Source organism: Pezoporus flaviventris, unplaced genomic scaffold (genome assembly GCF_033815535.1).
Source record: "Pezoporus flaviventris isolate CSIRO_AGI_PZ_B2104156 unplaced genomic scaffold, CSIRO_AGI_Pfla_v1 ptg000002l, whole genome shotgun sequence".
Classification (NCBI taxonomy): Eukaryota; Metazoa; Chordata; class Aves; order Psittaciformes; family Psittacidae; genus Pezoporus; species Pezoporus flaviventris.
The window spans coordinates 31,380,245-31,392,262 of NW_026892550.1; the positions used below are offsets into that span (position 1 = coordinate 31,380,245).

The 12,018-nt window shown below is 44.1% G+C and overlaps 1 protein-coding gene across 7 annotated transcripts in view; it reads left to right on the forward strand.

The window, feature by feature from the left end:
* The first annotated feature begins 372 nt into the window (after positions 1–372).
* Positions 373–12,018, forward strand: part of IRF2 (interferon regulatory factor 2) — a 42,115-nt gene continuing 30,469 nt past the window's right edge. For 5 of the 7 annotated variants that reach the window (XM_061474393.1, XM_061474368.1, XM_061474401.1 and 2 more), the window contains exon 1: positions 376–658. The gene's annotated coding sequence lies outside the window, so the exon portion shown is untranslated. Of the gene's footprint in view, positions 659–9,027; positions 9,832–12,018 lie in introns of those variants that run through there. The other 2 variants (XM_061474382.1, XM_061474378.1) reach the window with 2 other exon arrangements.

Consider the following 12,018-nt stretch of genomic DNA (forward strand, 5'->3'; position numbering starts at 1 on the left):
TGCTCACTCCCCGCTGCCCGGAGCCATCCCAGTCTGAATGGGACGTGGGGCTGGGGCTGACATCCCTCCTCACCACCCGGCAGCAGCCCCGGGCTTGTTTAGAGCTGGCCATGGGAGTTATTTCAGTCACAAGTCAGGCTACGAATAGAGTCCAAGATTTCCACACGCAAGCCAGACCGTGGATTAAAAATACTTAAAGATGCTGTAGGAGCCGACGCAGCAGCACCCGAGAACCTTTAGCACCGAAATCACCCACCGCCGAAACGGGGCTCCCCGGGACCGAGGGGGCGCGGGGAGGAAGGGGATAACAGGGATAACCGGCTGGGGGGAGCGCTGTCCCTTGCCTTGCCGTGCCGTGCCGCGGCGGTGACGGGCGCAGCGCGCTTCCGCGCCCGCCGCCGCAGCCCTGCCCCCGCCGCCTGCGCGGCCGGCCCGGCCCGGCGGAGAGGCGGGGGGATTTCCAAGCGCCGGCGGCCTCGCCGCTTCCTCTCGTTGTTTTGCTTTCGGTCTGCCCCGCTCTCCGCCCGGGCGGAGGCAGTTAACTTTTAGTTTTGCTCCCGCGATTGCTCAGCGCCTGTTTTCATTTCCATTTCGCGTCCCCTGGCAACGGCGGTAACCTTGAGGAATTATATAAGGGCCGCGAAAACGGGCCGGCAAGGTAATTTTTAATTGGTTTATGTGTTTCTTTTTTGTGTTTGATTTTTCATCTCGTCCCTGTTCTTGTTCCGGTTCGCATCGCCGCTGTTTTCGCGTGCGGGGCTCCCGGGCAGATGCGCATCGGTTTAAAAACAAAAGGTCGGGCTGCAGCGCCTGCGGCCGAGTCGGGTTCCGCCGCTGCCTGTGGGAAGGGGCGGCGGGGAGCAGGTAGCGGGGAGCAGGAGGGCGGCCGGTTTCGGCGCAGATGGAGCGGAGTCCCCGCCATCCCCGGGTCGGGAGCTCCGGCCGCAGACAAAGGCGGGGGCGCTGGATCTGGAGGGCCAGGGCGCGGCGCGGGCCGGGCCGGGGACCCCGGCACTTGTTGCGGGCGCGGTGGCTGCCGGTCTCCCCGGTAAGGAGCAGGGGGAGCAGCGGCGGCGCGGCGGGGCTGCGGGCGGGGGTCGTGCTGTGAGGGGGGGGGGGGGTCGCTGCCCCCGCGGGTGCTCGGGGCCGGTGGGGGGGCGGTGCCTCGGCGAGCCCTTCCCCGTCCCGCGGACGGCCCGTTACACAAGAGGCGGGCGGGGCCTCCGCTTCTCCCCGTCCCGTCTCTAGCGGGTTAGGGCCCCCGATGGCTGCTGAAGTGCCCGGAGGCGGCGGGGGGGCTGCCCCGGTGAGCGGACGGCAGCGGAGGGAGGTTGGCACAAGATGGAGCGGGGCCTGAGGAGCGGTCGGGCCGCCGCGGGTGGGCTGTGTGGGAGCGGCGGAAGGAGGAAGTCCTGCGGAACGCTGCACAGGGCAGGCTGATGGGCGGTGGTGCTTCCTCGCTCCTGTGCAGCAGGCCTTTCCGCCTCTGCGTCTGCATCGGAAAGTAAACACGCCTTTAGAAAGCGAGCGTTGCTGTCCGCCGCCCCGTGTGGTCGCGGTGACTCCAGCCTTTGCAAGTGCCTCCTTCAGAGCCTTGAGCCAGGCTCTTCATTCTGCTTTCTGCAGGAATAGCCTCTTTTTTTTTGTGGGTACAGGCTCCTTGCGTGGCTGTCCTACTCCACGCCAGCAGCCGGAGGGCCCAACCCTGGACTTCTTTCCCCGGAGGACGTTCATGAACAGGGGTTTCGTTGTGTGTACTACGGAGGGTCAAATTCCAAGCATCTCGCAACGCATCTCACAATGTCTGGGGGGCAAAGCTGCGAGTGCTTGAAGGATTTGATTCCTCGGCTCAGGTTCCCAGAGATACGGGTCTTTAATTGCGATTTAGATTAGTGTGAGCACCAGACTGCAGAGTGTTTGAAGCTTATTTGTTATTTAGACACAGAGCTCAGATAAAGGAATTTCAGTATGCAGAACTTTGCTCCCGGTTACTGTATGGTTATAATTTATAGCCCAGCTCACCATGCTAAGATCTTGCAGACGGTCGAACGTAGGAGCAGTTGTAAACTACAGCCTGCTTTTCTGGAGATGAAATACAGCATGTTTAAGTTGATAGTTACTGACGTCTGAATGGTTTGCAGATAGTAACCTTTGCAGAATGCCTGAGTTAGCACCACAAAAAGAGAGTTGAGTGGAGCAGCAACATTTAAATTCACCCTAATATGGAAACAAAAATGACAAAATTATAAAAGCAGCAGAACTGATCTGCAAGGCAGATGGCTCCTGTTTGAATCTCAGTCTTTCCGTGCCACCAGCCCCTTTGGCGATATTAGTGTCCTTCTCTAGCCCCTGTTGATAATGTCCCATAGGGGACTTCCTACACCTGCTCCTTGCATGCAGCGGCTCCTTTTCACTTGTAAATGGTGGTGGGAGGTCTGAGTAACTCCTTTGACATGGTATCACTTTGTTGTGGTCATATGCCACACTGAAGTTCTTCAGCTGGGTGCAGGCATGGGGAGGTGTCAATCTACTGACCCTGGTGTTACCCCTCTGAGGTTGGGAGTCCCAGCTGTCAGCAGAGGTGGGTAGAGGTTAGCCTTTAGATTTGACACATATCTTTGCAGTGCCACCTGGTTACTTGCTTACTACAAAGTGACAGATTTCAGAAGATGTCAAGTCAGCCTCTTGAGCTGTTCATCACAGACCATGTTACATGGAAAAGGGTAGCCAAGAGGTATGAGAGATAACATACATGCTGTTAGGAAGGGGGGTTAAAGACTGTAGTCTCTGATGAGTGGAGGTCTTTTATGTACGGGACCAGGTGGAGTTAGGAAGGGACAGAGTCTTAATGCACAGTTGAGAAAATGTTGCAGAAAAAAAGGAGCTAAGATTCAAGAGGAGATGGAAATATTTTTTGAATAGGAAGAGGGAAGAGTACACATTAGAACAGGCTTTACATAATTTTTTTTTTCATTAAGCATTAAAGCATCACACAGCCAGGATATGTACACCTTAAATTAAAACATATATTTATATATACTATGTATATATTATTACAAGTTTAAAAACCAAATAGTAGAGAAAAGCTGACAGGTGAAGAACGTAAAGTTTGCCGTGACACATTCTCTCTCAATAAATGGTGTTCAACATGTTTAACTTGTGTTAAACATCACCATGATGTAATACATGGAGTATTAGAAATTTTGCAGAAGCTCAGATATTGTAGAAACAGACTACAGATGACAGAGAGAGGACAGAGTGGCTTGCACTTGCATGGAGTGAGGTACTTTTTGTTCAAGAGGAAGTAACTGTTTAGGGAAGTAGCACAGGATCTCATAAATTAATGTTCAAGGCCTGTATAGGAGGAGCAGAGATTAGGGCCTATAGGACTGTTTGCCCAACCAAGATGCTGACAGCTATTGTCATACATTAAGGGGGAGTAGAGAAACTGAAAAAGTGGGAAATATGATGGTAAAGGGAGGCTTCCCATGGTAGGTGACCCTACCTAGATTATGTCATGCTCCAACATGGAATTTCCCAAGGTACTAACTTTTTAGATGCCATAAAAACTTAGTTCCTAGGTGTAGCTTGTAAGCTGCTACTTTGTGGGTAGCAACTCCGGACAAGGTCCTGGCCAGCAAGAATTAAGTTCAGAATTTTACATTAGAAATGCCAGCCAGCTATGGTGTGACAGTGATCATAATGTGCTTAGACTCGGTGTTGCTTTGGGGGCAAGGGTGGTTGTGGCAGCATTTAATTTTCTGAAGTAAATGTTCATAAAGTGAACTAAAAAAAAGAAATAAAACGGGGAGAGGCAGCCAAAAGTGTAAAGGACTTGCAGGTGGCATGTAATTCTTCAAAATTGTAGTAAAACTTCACAGCAATTGCATGGCATCTGTCAGAAATACCAAAAAAGCTGAGCAGGCTGACAAGCAAAATAAAGGAGTTCAGTAGAAGTAAAAAGACATCTTTCAGAAGTTTAAGCTCCAAATGGGAAAGGTGGAAAAGAACATGAAATCTGTGTTAGATGCAATGAGGTAGGCCAAAAAGAGTCTTGGAACAAGTTGCTAAAGGAATGAAAACAATTAGTAAATACTCTTTGAAATGCATCAAAAGCAGGAAGCCTGCTGATATGTGATCCATGCGTACGTGGAGTGCCCAAGGAAGATAAAGTCTTAGCAGAGGAGAGAAACAAATTTTTGGCCATTGCTTCACTGAGGAAGAGTTAAAGGAGATTCCTTTGCAGGAGGCTTTTTCCTGTAAAGGGTGAGCCTTCTGGAGCATTTCTCCAGGACTGAAGTGTCTGTAAGAGAGGGCATCAGAACGAACCATTCAGAAGGATGAAGTAGATGGCAGGTGTTACTTGTTGAACAGTTTTGAAGGAACTTAAAATGCAAAATTGCCGATACTTTGCCTGTTGTGTGTAACTTGTTGCGTAGGCTTGTCTTGGTGCTCTGGGAACCTTGAAAGTGACTAATGAGCTGTCAGGCTTTCAAGGTTCCCAGAGAGGCTGAGAACTCCAGGGTGGTCATTTTTGTTTGCTTGTTTGTTTGCCAGGGATTAGTGAATGGGATTAGTGAATACAGGTATAAACATAATGCATTGACGTAGACTAGACCTGACTTTTGTTGGGTGTGTTGGGTGTCTTCTGGAGTTCTCTAAAGGCATTGCTGAGCTGTTGTTGGAGTCTGTTTGATACAGTCCTTCTTAGAGCAGGGCCAGTTTCAAAGCGGGATCAGATTGGTCTGGGTGGTATGGTTATGGTCAGTTTGCTCAATGCTAGTTGCCCCCTCCAAAGTCTGCCCAGGGTCTGTGCCTTCAATGGATGGAGGAAGGGTCAGGTGGTTATGTGACACGTTTGTGTTGGTTGTATTAACTCATTAGGAGAATAAAAATCCTGAAAGTGGAACCACAAAGACTGCGGAAGGATCTCATATTGAAAGTCCAGATGTGAGTTTACAGGTGAAATTCAGCACGTCAATGTAAGTGTAACACGCACGGAAGGGAATGCAGATCTTCACTTTCTGTACATAAGGGCTTTTTACTCAGGAAGAGATCATACTACACAGATAATCCACAGATAAGGTCTGTGCTCAGGAGTGGCTGAGAAGGGAGAGGGCAGGCTAGGAGTTATTACGAAAGAGTGAAAAAAACAAATAGAAAACACTGTCATACCACTATAAATCCATGTTGCTCCCCTCTCTTGAATAGGGTTGACAATTTTTGTTCCCCATTATAAACAGGTTGTAATGAAATTTGATGAGCTACAGAGAAGGACATCAAAGATGATCAAGGATAAGAAAGAGCTTTTGTAAAAGAGTAAGTAGCTTGGAAAAGAAATGCCTGAAGAGAATGTGGGGATGTTCTTTAAAATCACTAGTGTCATGAAGAAAGTGAATAGGTTATAGAACAGATAAGATAAACACGGCCCAAGTAAAACAATTGGGAGGCAGCTTCAAAAAACAGGAGGTGTTTGTCCTGCAATATATAAATTGCAGTGTTCATGGGCACTGCCTGTGTGTTGGGAGTTTATGTGGGTTCACGAATGATTAGGCGGTCTGTGGGAGAAAAACTTGCTGTGCAGCTTAGCAGTCAGAACAGTTCAGTATCAAGTTTTGGGCACTGACTGCTCACAAAGAATTACTGCAGATGCTGATTAAGAATTATTGCTAAAAACTGCAAACAAACCTCCACTGAGAAGCGTAGGCCGCGGTCCGTTTGCAGATAACATTGAGAAATTGGACTGGGAATTGCCCTTTGTTATGTGAATCTTGTGGCATAAGATCTTACGAAACTTGCAGCAAAAAAAACGTTTCTATGACGATCCTGTTTAATCTGTGCTTGTTATCCTTGGACTTATTAACCTGACACAATTTACGGTCAGGTTAAGTGTATCCTGTATGCATGGGAGTGCATGGGAGTGGTACCCCAGCAAGATTTCTCTGATGTTTGCAGGATTAGAACCTCTATTTATATTTTGTGGATCTTACATTGAAAGTCACGGTCCATTTGTAGGTAAAGAAATAAAACTAATCACATGTAACTCTTACTTATCTCTGCGACTAGTTTGTAAAGATTGCCCTTTTGAAATTCTATTCTTCAAAGGCCTACCATGACTGTGATATTGAGGGCATAAACCATAAGGTAGTGTTTACAGAAATTTTATTGTAGCTTATGGTGCTATAAACTGTGATTAGTGTAAAACATTTTCTGATTTGTCCTTTCAAATCACAAGTGCAAAAGCAAACCAAGAAATAAGCCAAATGGTACAGTGAATGAGAGGAAGAGGTTTATTAAGTTGCATATTCCTCATGTATGAATAACATTATGGAAAAAATCATTCAGTGTCATTAAATAATCCCCCCCCTTTTTTTTTAGAAATTTTGTTGGGACTATATGAAGGCTCTTCCTTGTATTTACTATGTGGGAACTCTTAAGATTGGAATAGATTAGTCAGTAAGAAAAACTGGAATTGGCAATTAACAGTTATTAACAGTGAAAGGGAATGCATGTTAACAGTTAAGAATTTAATGTCTGCATGTATGTGTATATATATGCACAAATGCATAGGTACATATATATAAAAATCAGATGTGTATAGCATAAATAAAATATTGTACAGCACACATTTATTATTGACAAAGGGTAAAACAGTTTTAAAACTTGCTCTTCCAATTAGCACTGGATAGGTTTTCAATTTCTTGGGAGTTGATTAAAAGATTACTGCTTTTTGAATAAGCTAGGGAGGAAAGAAAGAAGTGGTAAGCAGTAAAATAATGTTTGGTTTCTCAGTGTGTAATATACTGCAAGTCTGGCTTTGTGTGTATTGGAAATCTTCTGACCCCTTTGTTTACTTGGGGGCAGATTGCAAAAAATGTACAGCAGTTTTTAGGACAAGGCAGACGTTTTATCTTGTTGCAACTTGGACACAGGCGTCCAGGAGCAAATCCGGTGCATGTGGCGTGTTTCACCCAAGGTGCAGAACTAAATCCTAACTTCAGATTATTTTAACGTTCAGTTGCTGTTGCTGGTTGTTGGCTTTTGAGATGAGCTTGGAATAATAATAATGATTTCCATATTCTGTGCCCTTAAAGAGTAGAGCGTGTTCTGGTTTGGTAGTTTTTCAGCTAAGCTTTACAAGCTTGGTTTATAGGTCCCAACAGATCTGATGTTAGGAATGGAGTTAAGGTGTGACAAAACAGGAAGTGTCAGTTTTAAACAGTGCATGTTGTCTAACCATTTTCCCTTTTGCTGTAAAATTATTTTAAGTACTTTTAAAGACTTACATGGTTAACATTGATATAGTACAGAAGAAAGGAAGGATTGTGTATAGGTTTTGTTTTAAAAAGTGTGAAGTGTGGTTAAGTTCTGCTTTTTGATGTGACTTGAAGAGCTTGGTGAGTGTACAGAAGACAAAGTATACTGTAATACTCCTATTGATACTGGACATTGCTTGACACAATTAATGTGCAGCATTACAGGCAACCCTGTATTCAAGAATTAAGGCAGCAGTAAGTTCTTTATGTGCATTTAATGCATGTATATAACATGCATTTGGTGCATGATGTGGGCTTTTGTGCGTTTGGTGAACTGACTGCTCTTCTAAGGGTTTTTGTTGAATCATGTAAATATACTTCATATGCAACTGAGAGTTGAATCCAGTGGAAAATACTGAACTACTGAATTTAATTGCATGTGGCATATAAATCTGTAAAATCAAAATCAGTCATTCCCCACCCCCAAATGCATTCCAGAATTGTGACAGCATCTTAAAAAGTTTACCTAAAATACAAATAATTGCACAGTAAGAAAAAAGGCAGGATAGGAGAGTCATGGTTTTAAATTACTCAAAGCTTTCCTGCAGGATCTGAAATCCCAGTAGCATTACATGAAAAAGATGAAAGCAAAACTTGAGGATAAAATTGAAACCAAATATAAACAAAAGTGAAACCGACTCCATTGGTTTTCATTTCCCAGTTGGCAAAAAAGAAAGAATAAACACAGAGCAAAGGCATATGAAAGCTGAACTTGAAAAATTATTTCAGTTTTATTATTTATTTCATCTGTCATTAAATTTGACTTCAGCATGACAACGTTCCTTTAGCAGACTACACAGGAGGAGCAGGGGTTGCTCTCTCCCTGGTTTATCGGGGTACCACTTTTCCTACCCAGTGGTCTGGGTGATGGCCCCGCAGTATGGGAAATGGCGTTTTCTTCAGTCATGGAAGTAACGTTTTGAAATGCTGAAGCAAGCGTGTACAGAAAGTACAATGGAGGTGATGACATCCAGTATGATGAAAGGGAGTCACTCAGCTGGTAGATGTGCTTGAATTTTATTCTTGTTGAGATTTGAGTTGTTACATAGTATCAGGTATAAAATAGGTGGTGGGTTTTTTCTTGTTCCTCACCTTTGGGATCTGGGTCAGCCACAGTAACTAAAAGATATTATTTGTTATCAGCTGTGCTGATGACATGAAATGACTGTGAATGATTTCACTCCATTTCCACAGGTCAGTTGACAGAAGGCCCTTTTTGACCTCGAGAACTAGCGGGTGAAATAGTCAGATGGCCAAACATTGGGTTGCTATGGACTCTTGAATGAAAATCTTGGTTAAATTGTCAAAAGTTTGGGTGTTGAGGGGAGCCTTGGACAGTCGCTGCTCTGCTGGAGCTGTACTAGGGTGAAACGAAAGACTTAGGTTCCAGAGGGTTAATTCTCACACATTTGCATGCATTGCATTCGAGCATATGAAAACTAAAGTCTTTGAATGCCGAAACTGTTCTGGAGATTTGATATTGATGAGAGAAGCTGATGAAGACTAGTTTTGTTTAGTTTAATAATATTTATCCAGCCTAGATAAGGAATGAAGATGAGTTCAGTGGTCGCACTCTAGCTCAGTAGTGTTTTAGGAAACTTCCAAGATAGAAATAGCTGCTGCACATCAGAAATTGAGGTTGTCTCACTGCTGCTGGTCTGTGGTCAACACAGGATCTTAAAATGAAGAGCACATTCTGTAACTGATCCTATTAACTATTCATATCTCTATATGAAAATGAGTTAAGACGTTCCTGTATGTCATGTGGCAGCGGACAGAGTAGCATTTTTATAAAAAGGAGAATTACGTCATACCATTTCAACGAGCGTCAGTATTAAGCATTTAATACTTGGTTCTCTTTAAGTGCAAGCCTTTCAAGTGTATGTACAAAAGGAAGACATTTTTCTCTTAAATCCTAGAGTGTAAAACAATGTCTCTGAAATAACTAATTCAATTTAAATTTTGTGTTCAACACATCTGCTTCTTTCATGGTGCTATTTTTGTAACTGTAAATAAGTGCATGTGCCAGACATGTTTCCAGCTCGCAGTGTGGATGATTCAGAGGATCCCAGCCCCCACGTCTGTGCCTGCTGTGGTCTGTAAAGAAAGCATCTAAGTAAGCAGGAGAGTGTTTTTTACAAATTTGAAGTAGCGTATACTTTTCTTTACTATCTTCTCTTGGAAGTAAAGGAGAAATTGCTTCCTTGAGGGAGCTGGTTTTGGTGCTCACTGTGAGGTTAAGCGGAGGTAGTTTGTGTGTCTTGCTCTTGGTTCTGGGTGCTGCATGAATGATTAGAAATTCTGGTAGCAGAAGTGTAGGTGTGGGTTAGCTATTAACTTCAGTTTTAGAAACTGCCTTTGCCCAGACAATAAAATGAAAGCTTTAAGCAAATATTAAATTGTGCTTTAGTGTAGTGTGCAAATAGTTTTTGCTGTGTGTTGCAGAACAGTATGTTATACAAACAAAGGTAGCTGTGAGAAACAAGACCAATCCGAGCAAGGTGGATTACATCAGGTGCAGGTCATGGCCGGGGAATGTGAAAACTCTCCCTTGAACACATTTCTCAGTGTTAGCTATCTGGAATAATTTTTCTGCCTCTCTGAGTGCCTCTGAAATGTCTTTGTCTTCTCTGCCATCCTGCCGTAGCCTCACAGGCCACCACTGTGGGAACATTGAGCTTAAGGACTTTTGTTTTACAATGGCTGCTTTTCTTACACATAGCACCCTATAAAGCATTGACCATCTCCTTAGGCAGAGGAATGCAAAACAGGACATAAAGTCTGCCCAGATCTTGCAGATACTTGCATATGTGATTTTCCACTGCTTTCGAAGGGACACATGTAAGAAACATGTGAGCTTATTAAAAGTTTTAGCGATGTCTCCTGTAAACCTAGACGCAGAGCTTGTAAGAGTGTGTTAGTCAGAGACGTGGAGAGACTTTAAAAAATGTTTAAAATTAAATCAGTGTGATAAAAGAAGTGATTCTTGCTAATTGTTTTCACCAGGCTGGAAAATTCTATATGAATCAGGTGTCAAATGCTGACTTTTCCTGGCAGCTTTCAAGAACGCACAGGGTTTGGCTTCTGTGGATTCTGACTGACACAGCTAAGCAGCAGCAGCTATTACGTGTGGGGTATTCAGGAGTGGATTCATGTGTGAGCACTTAATTCCAGAATAAAATTGATTTATTGGGGGATAACTGCTCCCCAATGCAAGGAATTAGTTCTTCTCTGACAACCATGCCAGCAATTTGCTTGTTGTAAACAAGCCCTTCCCAGAGTTGTCTGAGTGAAATACAACTCTACTACTGAAAAGTCAACACCTCTTTTCTAGACAGTTTTTTGGGAAAAAATAGTTAGACATGCCAGATAATGAAGACAAATCATGATCACTCATCAGATGTAACGCATATCTTAAGAAGTAAGTAAATCAGGTATTGGACTTGTTATTAATAATCAAGTTATGGCTGCTTTTGAGACTCTTGGAGGAGATGTCCAGGGGAGAGTTTTCTGTAATCACATGCTGTTGACTCTCACTTGCATAGACCCATTGTCATCCCAGTGCTACCAGAGTCTGGCATCTTCATCTTCACTCCAGGCAAGACCTGGGAAACAAACAAAGGAACCCCCCTGGAAACAAAGTATTCCTTTAAAGGTGAAGGTAAAAGCAATCATTATGTTCTGTTGTCAGCAGACTTGCAGACACTGGTGTGTGTGCAGATGATGGCACAGAATACTGCAAAGATGATTTTTAACAATTATTTGTTAGAAGCCTGGGCCAAGTTCCCAGCTGATGTAAGTCACTGTGATGCCAAAGAAGTGAATGGGCTCAGCCACAGACATTGTGTTGTTCAAGTGGCATGATAATGTTCAACATAGGAGCCAGTGGAAGGGAAATTTTATTGTAGATATTGAGAGGTTGAGCGTTGTTTTGTTATGGCTAAATCCAGAGCCAAAAACCAGCCTTCTAGTTCTGTTGTATTAAAATAAGATAGCTTTTCTTCAGTACACTTTTAGTCTGCAAATCCAAGGGCTACCTTTAATGATGCCTGAGATCACTGCAAAATAACAACTTATGTCTTTGCTGCTGAGAGAGAATAAGCTTTGCATGGAAACTAAAGGAAAGAGTCTTGTTTTGATGTGTAATGCCTGAATCCCAGCCAGGGCATGTTAACACCCTTTGGGTGGAACAGAAATGCTATGGGGCTGATGAAACAGACTCTATATAAAGTATGAGTTCCCACTGTACGTCTTCCTGGTCATGTTTATCATGCAGTCTGTAATGCCTCAAATAATAACCATTTGAGGTATTTGCTGCCTTTGTTTCTGTGTTTTTTCTTCTGCAGGCAATGTTGAGTTGGTTGATGGGTTTTGCCCTCTGTCCCTGGAAGAACTTTTCTTCCCTCTACCTTTGTGTATCTTTCTTGGGTACAGCAGCATGAGAGGAGGGCACGCTGAATGCCTGCTTCCTCATCCATCTGCCTTGCACTTCCCTACAGGCTGAGGTAGGGAAGTTGGGTAGTTGTTGCTAACTTGAATCCAGCAGTGTGGGTTCCCAGGTGTTTCACGACCACACAGCCATGCTCCTGTTGTAGCCCTGAAATGTGTGGTTTGGGAACCTGGGAAAGCAGGTGGAGTGTTGCTTGTTGATTGCCTGTGCAGGTTCTTCCCAATGGTCAGGCTGTGCCTTACACTGGTTTGC